Genomic DNA, 10,081 nt, shown 5'->3' with positions numbered 1-10,081 from the left:
CATTGAACAGTATCTTGCCTGCTCCCTTTTAGCACATTATGTTGAAATTAAATACATTTTTAAAAAAAATATTAAATAAATTAAAAATAATTAACAAAAACATTTATAAATTAAAATAAGTAGACCAAAAATTGTTTAGTCAGGAAAACTGTCAGAGTAATAAAAAATAATGCCAAATAATAATAAATAATATCAAAATGTGCTTTTGGCTCTCTGGCTAATATCTCGATAAGGCAACAGGGCAGCAATTTGAGTGAATTACAATGCTATTTGTTTTACATTAACCAGTATCAAACAGTGAAATTTAGGTCATCTTGCGCAGCCCACAATGTTTTAGAAATAGTATTACGAAAAACATTAAAACATACAAATACAAAACATTAGTGTTGCTTTGCATTATGTTAATGAGAACAAAGGCACGTTGTATAGTTTGGACCTACTGGCTGAACACCTGTAGAGTAATGCAATAACGTTTTGAGGCATTATTTAGATAAAAGGAGAGAACTTTGAACTAGCCTTTTATAATGCTTCACCCTGCATCCTTCTTTCAGATGAGTTCCTACATAACCAAGTCATTCTTGAGGGTCTGTAACCTGGGTGACAGTTTACCACTTTTTAGACCAAGTAAAATCTTTTGAGTAAATTCTAAAGTGTTGGTCAGGGCTTTGAGGTAGCTGAGGTGAAGTGCATAGATCAGTCCAAACATTACCAGGAAGGCTTCACCAAATCTGGGGAGACTGACCACGGCATCACTTTCAATGACGACAGAGATTTTCACAGGTTGGTAGTGAACTGGACTTGTCGTGTCATGGTCACTGATGACAGTGAAGAGGGCCACTTCAACACCATCAAGCTCCAACTCATCAGATTCGTCCTGAATGAATGAAAAAGAGATACTAATCACAATCTAACCCAAGAAATAAAACAAACGACATATAATTTCTCATTTTACCAACTCCCGTTGAGATCCAATACCTCTTCTACAAGGGAGACCTGGGTCTCACTGTAAGAGGTGAAAAACAGAAGATCCATGTTCTGCACACATAAATCAGCTAATTCACCAGAGAATCAAGTGGTGTGAGATAGACTGAAACTAAGCTAAAGGAAATACACAGGAAAATGTTTTACTAAACATCTTATCACTTTCAACAAAACACCAATTCAGTTCATTCGTAGTGAGGAGACAGAAAAGACCATACATGGAAACCGTATGGGTAGACTAAACAAAGGTAAGTCCAAACAGTGCATCCAAATACATGTTTGTACTTTGATGCACTGTTTATATACACAGTAGTATCTGTTAGATACTTAAGGACACTCACAGTGCAGGTTCTGAAAAATCCAGAGACATCCTCACGCAGATAGACAGGAAGGGCGTGGAGAACGGTAGTGTGTTTGGTGTGGATATCATGGATTTCCTATTGCCAGATAAAAACAGAATTGTATATACTGGTGAGTAGGGATGGGTATCGTTTAGGTTTTATCTGATACCGGTGCCAAACCGGTACTTTTGAAACGGTGCCGGTGCTTAAACGGTGCTCAAACCGGTGCTTAAAGAATGGAGAACACAAAATTGGTCCAAAAACCTCTCATGTTCAGCTGTTTTTTTTGTAAAAAGATAACAACGTTAGCCTTTTCTGCAGCTATAGGGCAAATATGGTATCACTCTTGGCTGGAAGCAGTGCTTAAACAATGGAAAAAACAAAAACTTTGTCCAAAAACCTCTCATGTTTAACTGTTTCCCACTTTTTATTTGGTCATTTTAGCCTTTTTGGCCAGGGTGAAGGGAGTATCTGCCATCAAAGAAGACAGCCGCATGTAGCTATGATGATGTTTGCTAGTTCACCTTACATACATTAATGTAATAACGTGGTTAGCCTACTCAACGTAAATTATACACGAACAACATTAAGCTACTCACGCAGAGAAGAACGGCTGCTGCTGCCATCATCATCCTCATCATTTCTGCTACACTGGCAGGGCTAGGGGCCAGGACTCTACTCTTCAGCTTTTTGGGGGATGTTGCTAACTCTTCGTCCGATAACAGGCACCACACCTGCAGTAGATGCGCTCGGTGTGAGGTCTCGCAGCAAGCTATCAAATACGGCGCATTTTTCGGCTTTTAAAAAAAACGCTATGCGTCGCCAGGTGTTTCATCGGATTTCAGGTGTTACCTCCTTTCCACAGTATCACCTTAAAGCACTTGTTGCAGGCTGCTGAGTTTGCATCTTTTGCTGTGAAGTACAGCAAGACTTTTGACCGCTTCGCCTTGGGCATTTTTAATCTGTAGCTCTGCTCTAAAAGAACGTACGTACCTGGACCCGCCTACTATCCCCGGAACCGTAAAATGATTGGCTAGAATTCAAAGTGTATCACATCTCAGGAAAAAAAAAGCACCGAAATAAAGCACCGAAATGTGCGCTGCTTTTCGGTCTGGTTACTACCGTTTATGTCAGAACCGGTGCCATCGTGGCACCGGATACCGGTACCCATCCCTACTGGTGAGTTTACTCAACAACAACAACAACAGTCAAATCAGAACACATGTCCACAAATAACCTGTTCACATCTTTAATACAGTCAGACAAATAGCAAACTCAAAGTGGACTAATAGCAAAATTCAAAAAGCTCATTTAAATCATTGAACCTGTCCAATGTTCCACTGGTTCAACCTATGAAATGTGTAACAATCTATTATTACCTGTTCATCGTGAATTCTTAGAATTTCAGCCAGGGCATCTGCTGTCTTCCCAGTTTTTGATGCATTCTGTCTGAATAAGGTCATCAGTCGAGGAAGATGGCGGTCAAGTCCAGCGTAGAATGTATTGGGCAGGTTCTGATTTGTAATGAAACTCTGAATACAACTACAGCAGAAGGACAATACAGTTCAATTTGAAGAATCTCGCACACCTTTATAAAGCAGCAAAAAGCTGCCACATGAGTAAGAATTACAATTTTCATTTTAAAGAGAGCTGATCCATATTACCTCAGACTCCATTTTTAGAGCAGGCCAGAGGTCCAAGAGCTCCTTCAGTGGTGGACAGGACATCACTATGGTTTGTCTGTGCAGGGGAAATGTGGTCTCCATCACCTTTCTAATGAGGGGCAGGTTCTTCTCAGCCTTCTTGACTTCTTCAACAATTGCTTGCCTCAACTGGTCAAGGCTTGATCACATCCCCAGTTCTCTTCCTTGACTCGGTCTTAATTCTTGAAGCTGGAACAGAGAGATCCAAAGGCATAAACTGATGAACAATTAAAAAGCATCCAAACGGTGACAAATTATAAATACTTCCATTTATAATTTTTCCCTGTTAATGATTTTTTCATTTAATCCCCAAAGTGTGAATGCATCTCTAGTCAAGATACTAAAGCCATCGAGCAAATATTACAATACTGAAGACAAGCAGCAGCACTTGAACTTTAACGGCATGGTTAAATCAACAACAACGCCATTTCTACAAACTAAAGCCTTACTGATGAGAGGTTCCCCCAAACATATGTTATTTGAAATTATTTAATGTGCATACACAGTTAATGTCAAAAATGTCAGGCTCCTCATCACTGCTTCTCTCTCCAAACGATTCTGGTTGTTTTGATTGACAGGTTTGTTTTTTAGGACCTTAGTGATCCAAGAGTGCCAATTGGTTGGCAGAAGTTGATTGACAAGTGATTCCACTAATTAGGCAAAGTGAGAGGAGACGATGCGTGTGCAGTGCTCTTTCATTGGCCCTCTAACTCTGGCTTGTGAACAATGTGGCTCGTCAGAGCAGGTGTATTAGAAGGATGAGTTTCCCGATCATTCTACTGCGTAAAGTGACTGATATATATGTAAAAAAACACCTATCGAGACCGTCGCTCAAACGCCTAATACACCTGCACCACTTATTCGCACATATAGTTTAAAATATAGTGGCTTGAAAGCACTCTCACTGCAGACAGGTATCTCTGCTGTGTAACTGCAGGGACAACGGGCTTGTTTGGACCCAACTATTCTGAGTCATGAGAGGGGGTTTCAAAATTTAGAGAGATTAAAACACTTTGTTTCATACTAGGCCACCGGGCGCCACCTCTAGAACAAGTAGTATCTAACTTTTTAAACAGCCTGCGACCCTCATTACAACAACTTAATGCTAGCTCTGCAAGCGCAAAGTTTCCTTCGGGGAGAGCAGCAAAGCACATAAAAAACACCGACCGGACATTTCTGCTATTCTTTTCGACACGCACCCAAAATACAACTAAATATTTGTATTTTAACAATAAACTAATATCAACATTGAAAACTTACTGTAAGTCCAGTGATGCTAGTTGCTGCCGTTAGGTCCAACTTTCTCCAGTCGTCCGTGTTGCCTCTTTGGTGCTGTTTCCCGCCCATATACCTTTACTACTTCTGTGTTTCGTATTTTTTTCCAAATAGCGGTAAACGATCAGTGTATAATGCTCATTAGCGCCGCCTTCCGCTTCGGAGGGTGAATCAGAGATTAACTCGGAATAAAAATTGATTCCTGCAGCTGCTCAACACTTACGGAAAAAATTAAAAAATATATATAGGATACATTGATAAGACAATGAATATTAAAATAAATACATTTTGTCTTCCACTAATGCATTTAAGACTATTTGATTTTACTTATTTGGTGAAACACTTTGAGATTTTATTGTATTTTAGCATGTGCTACATAAATTAACTTTATTATTAAATCCTACCTACTTGAAACAACAAAACTAACAGAACTTTACCATTCTTATATGTCCTAACTTAACTGTGTTACGTTGTGCTTAAGTTATGATTTTAAGTGATGCTTACTTAATATAGAAATAGTTCAATTCAATCAAAAATTATTCGTTTCATTTACTCAAAAAGAAGAACATGTTACACGAACTTGACATATTTAAGTTAACAGAACTTTTTAAAGACTTTGAGTATACACTACTTAATCTATTTAATTACTTTGAACATTCGGGTTTACAGTGTACGCACGCACAATTAATTCTGAACCAAGCCAGTTATTCATTAAATGACTGTTCAGTACAGAAGTGAAGCCCAATAATCATGATTTCACAGTCACAAATGAACAAAAGATTTTGTCCTTCATTTCTGTCAAACAAAGCTGTATGAAACGTTGCCTAGCAACCGGGTTGCCTAGCGACCGGGTTGCCTGGCAACCGCCTAGCCTAGCAACCGCCTAGCAACCAGGTTGCCTAGCAACTGCCTAGCAACCGGGTTGCCTAGCAATCGGGTTGCCTAGCAACGGAGGCTAGACGTCCCATTTCACAAGCCTCTCACTTCCGGCCTTAGTGGTCTTTGAGTACGCAGCACTTGTGGACCGTTAAGGCTGCGTACTTTAAGGCTGCAGACCCTGAATTGGGATACAGCCAACATGTCTTGAAGTTCTCCAGAAGCCTGATAATGAACTAATCATTTGTTTCAGGTGTGTTGACCTTGGGTGATATTTAAAACTTGCAGGACACCGGCCCTCGAGGTCTGGAGTTCGACACTCCTGCTCTAGTGTATACTCCTCTCTGTGGTTTAGATATTATTTTATTACTATTATTTGTTGTTTAAGGCTGTAGAGATTGGATTTTACTGTTCCCTAATTGTTGTTGTTTTTTGTTTGTTTTTTCGTTTTGTTTTTTCTTCACCAGGGGGAATCTTGTCTTCACATACTTTTAAGTGAGTTTCAAGGGGTTCTGCCTAATTATTAATCTTTTCTAGTTAACATTTAGAGCTGGAAATGTTAGATTAAAAAAAAAATTAAAAAAAACAAAAAAACAAAAAGGAGATTTTAATGACTGCAAACAGCATCAAAATTAAAACAGGGAGATGAAGATACAGCCACAAAGTGACACAAGCTAAAGGGGGAAAAAAAGCAGAACAAACAACCATCTGAAAATGACAAGTTGAAGGCTGCAATAACGCCACTACATGGTCTACTGGATTAAATGGTTCATAGTTTTAAATAAAAGAAGGAAGGCTGAATGATCTGGTCAAAGCATGGTTGAGACGTACAAACAAGCAAGATGTGCAGAAGACATAACAAGGACATCTGCTGGACAAGTGGGACTAATGCAAGATTAAAAAGAAATTCAGCTGTGACTGATGTCTTAATACTGATTATCTTCTGTATGGACGACCATGTCCATCATTGTAAAACACAATAAATTAGAGAGATTAGAAGGCTGAATAATCCTTTAATGTTTGGTTAGATTCTGTATATGCTGCACAAATTATGTCTCTAAAAACAGGATAACATGTGTTGGACTTTTGGGACTCTGTTAGAGAGTCTTCCCTCACACACACATAAACACAGAGATAATTCAGACAAGAGTACTGTTAACCTTACAGTTATTATAGATGAAGCTCTGGACAAATATTAAAATCAAAGAAATCATCAGAAGCTGCAATGATGGTAAATGCAATGGTAAAAGTTAATAACTAGCAAGAAATCAACAATCACAATCATTTATTTTTTTGTTACAGAATCCGACTTTTAATGCTTCAAATTATGAACTCCAGTCAGTGCTATATGTCTAGAAATAAAGATTTTTAATGCATTGTAATGTAATGTATTGTACAGTCCAAGTACATATACTGAGTAAGTGACCTGGAAACCTGGAAGGTGACTCTAACGCTTGATAGGAGGAGCAACATGTGAAACGACAGCCCCTAAATGGTTGCTTACAATGTCTTCTTGAAATATACTTGTGTAATTGTGTCTTAAATTATCTGTGTCTTTAAAACAGATAAACCTATGCTTTTATATTAACATTTTTTTAGACGACTAAAAAGGAACAATAACTAAAAGGTGTTTCTCGTAGTCCTGTCAGTCTATAGTCTGTGATAAATGTCTTATAAAAATAATTTATGTGCCACAGCTGTGACTGTCAAAAATTATCTTAAATAAATACAATGAACTTTGCAAATTCTTCTTTAAGCTGACTGTCCACAGATACGCTATCAAACCTGAGATCAATATGCCAGATCTGCAAGTTTTTTTAAGTGAAGTGAAAAAGTGGGTAACTGAGGAAACTCAGTTTTGCAGAACACCCCAAAAACATGTTTTCAAGAAAATTATAAAAGGAAACTTGAGTCTATTTAAACCTGTTTAGAGCAGATGATTTACTTTATTTTTTACAAACATATAAACTTCATAGAAAAAGTAAGGTAACTTATATTTGAGCAATCATTTCTTTGCTGTCACACGCCTCTCCCCTACTCTGGCTCTAGCCCCTTGCTGCCAGAGCGAAGGTAGCTTAGACGCAGCGGAGCGGAGGTGTAAGTGCCTGGCTTAAAACAGGACATGTTAACTGCATTTAACCTTCAGTTGCTCTTTATATATTTAGGTAGGTGTCAGACCATGTTTCCTTTTAGCTGAGAAACATTACACCCAGGTAACCTGCAGTGTTGAAAACGTGTTTTCCGACGATGTTTGCTACCCTACAATCCGTCCTGCTCTGTAGTAAAATCAGCAACATTTGACCGTCCTGTTGCTCCCATTGAAATTTATGCAGCCTATTTAAAATCTAAAACTTAAAATTGTCCGTAGCCTACTGTTGTTGCCACTGTCCTGTTTGAAATGGAATGAGAGAAGTTGGTTATTTTGTCATATGTGCATGTGCCGATATTAAACCCAGGAACAACATTCAGGTAAAAGTGTAAGAACAAATGATCCGTCAATAAAGGATAATGTTGGATCAGTGTTTCAATATTTATATCTTTTATTAGATGTTCATGTGGTTTGGTTATTTGCCTTTTGGTTGAAAGTAAACTGTAAGAGGACTTTTTTTTATTAGTGATCTTAATAATATATTTTTTTCATATTAATGTAATTTTTTCATCTAATTGAATACAATCTATTTGTGTATGATTGTCAGTCCAAAGAGGGAGAGAGGAGGAAAGAGGGGAACGTGAGGAGAAAGTACAAGGTCAGGAAGAACCAGGTAAGAAAACAGACAGGGAATAGTGACAGGCACAACAGAAACTGTTAAAATGCTTGAGATAGTTCACCAAAACTGATTTGCCAACCTCAAGGTGAGGCAACATAGGTTAAAATAAAAGAAAAAAATCTGCAGAGCCATAGTAGTATCTGCAGTAAAGATCTTTTCATACACTGTGTACATTGTACCATAGTGTCACAATACGGCTGTGTGCAGGCAAGAGTAGGACCCAAACGCAAACTCGCAGAGACAAAAAGTAAACTCAGCTTTATTGCTGGCGTGGAGTGGGACACGAAAAACAATACAAAACTAAACCAGGAAAACTAAAGCACAAGGCGCCAGAGGGAAAAATCACACAGCTATGAGGGAGGACGCAACACTGACAAAGAGAAACATGGGGCTTAAATACACTGAGGGATAACGAGGGGGAATGAGCCACAGGAGGAGAGCACAGCTGGGAGTAATTAGGCAGGACGAGACAAGGGAAGCAAAACTAGAAACATTAACATAGGACAGACTGTGAAAGTAAAACAGGAAACACACTGACGGAACACAAGACATGTAAACTTAACAGACTGGGGAGACAGAACATAGGGACCTGAAACATGGAACAGAAAGGCACAGTAGACACAACATGAACATAACAACGCCACAGGGGAAGAGTAAAAAAAAAATGCAGGAACACAGGACCTCTTTCAAAATAAAATGGGAAACATAATGAAACGCAAACATGACAACATAAGAAACACAGACATGAAGCACATGAAGGACAAGGGAGACTTAACAGGGGTTGGACACACAAGGGCAATCTAATAAACAAATGAACTTAGATAACCTAATGAACAAAATAAACTCAAACTTAAAACGCTGGGTCAAAAGACCCAGAATCATGACACATAGGCAAAGTTGCCTCCATTTTTATAATTTTTTATCAATATTTTCTAGATTTGTACATTTCAAGGACTCTATTTTTGGAGTGTATTTTTATATATCTGTATTGTATTATACATACACATTAAAAGTGAATCTCTGTCCAAGAAATGCGCTCAGTTTACTTCTTACTCATTTAGCAAGATGGCGGCGCGCTCGGGTGCAGCGGCTCTTAGCTCTCCAGTTTGGTCCTTGTTTTTACTTTTACTGTGTATATTTTTGAATGTTTGCAACGCCGCCATCTCTTACAGTCGCCAGAACCTAATTGACCTAGGTTTCAAATATAGTTTGTCTATCTCTGGTAACTATCAACGAACACACAACATCCTGGGGGAGATAGCGAGACCGCCAGGGTCACCGTGGATGGTCTGCCCGCCCAGCAAGCATAGGAGGCGACGAAGGGCATTATTTTTTATTACTCTGACAGTTTTCCTGACTAAACAATTTTTGGTCTACTTATTTTAATTTATAAATGTTTTTGTTAATTATTTTTAATTTATTTAATATTTTTTTAAAAAATGTATTTAATTTCAACATAATGTGCTAAAAGGGAGCAGGCAAGATACTGTTCAATGGCAGATGTTTATGACTTTTGCATATTAAGTTACCGATACTCAGTGTAATTGAGGCAATCAATTGCCTCAAAAATTTTAAGTTTTGGGTCACATGTTTTTAAGTATCAAGTAATCAACATATTTGACTAACGTGTACTTAAAATAATGACAACACAAACTAATAAACATTTGAGTGTTGTTAACATAAAAAATGTTGTGGTTGTGTACTTATTTTTTATAAGTTCTGTGAACTTATTCCTTTGAATTTGTAAACTTGAAACTTTCAGTCATATTAACTGCAAATATTTGAGTTGACCATTTTCAAAAGATACAAGTACCATGTAATCCAAACTTTTGTGTTCTGGAAAAATTTGACTTTTGAGTTGATCAACTTTAAAAAATTGAGGTAATCGATTGCCTCAATTTTTTTGAGTTCTGGTAACTTATTCGGGTTTACAGTGTACTCAAAGACCACTAAGGCTGAAGTGAGAGGCTTGTGAAATGGGACGTCTAGCCTCCATTGCTAGGCAACCCGACTGCTAGGCAACCCGGCTGCTATGCGGTTGCTAGGCAACCTGGTTGCTAGGCGGTCGCTAGGCAACCCGGTCGCTAGGCAACCTGGTTGCTAGGCGGTCGCTAGGCAACCCGGTCGCTAGGCAACC

At 38.3% G+C, this 10,081-nt stretch overlaps 1 long non-coding RNA gene across 2 annotated transcripts; it reads right to left on the bottom strand.

The window, feature by feature from the left end:
• Window positions 1-223: 223 nt before the first annotated feature.
• On the bottom strand, window positions 224-4,833 carry LOC146524718 (uncharacterized). 2 transcript variants are annotated; one of them, XR_014875650.1, is made up of 4 exons: window positions 4,286-4,833; window positions 2,987-3,214; window positions 1,323-2,864; window positions 224-874 (listed from the first exon to the last, which is right to left on the bottom strand). It is a non-coding gene; the product is annotated as an uncharacterized LOC146524718 (long non-coding RNA). The 2 variants fall into 2 exon arrangements; XR_014875649.1 differs by having other exon boundaries at window positions 1,323-3,214.
• Between the last annotated feature and the right edge of the window lie 5,248 nt (window positions 4,834-10,081).

The sequence above is a fragment of the Neolamprologus multifasciatus genome, chromosome 2 (assembly GCF_963576455.1).
Source record: "Neolamprologus multifasciatus chromosome 2, fNeoMul1.2, whole genome shotgun sequence".
Taxonomy (NCBI): Eukaryota; Metazoa; Chordata; class Actinopteri; order Cichliformes; family Cichlidae; genus Neolamprologus; species Neolamprologus multifasciatus.
This window is presented reverse-complemented; position numbering and strand designations above follow the sequence as displayed.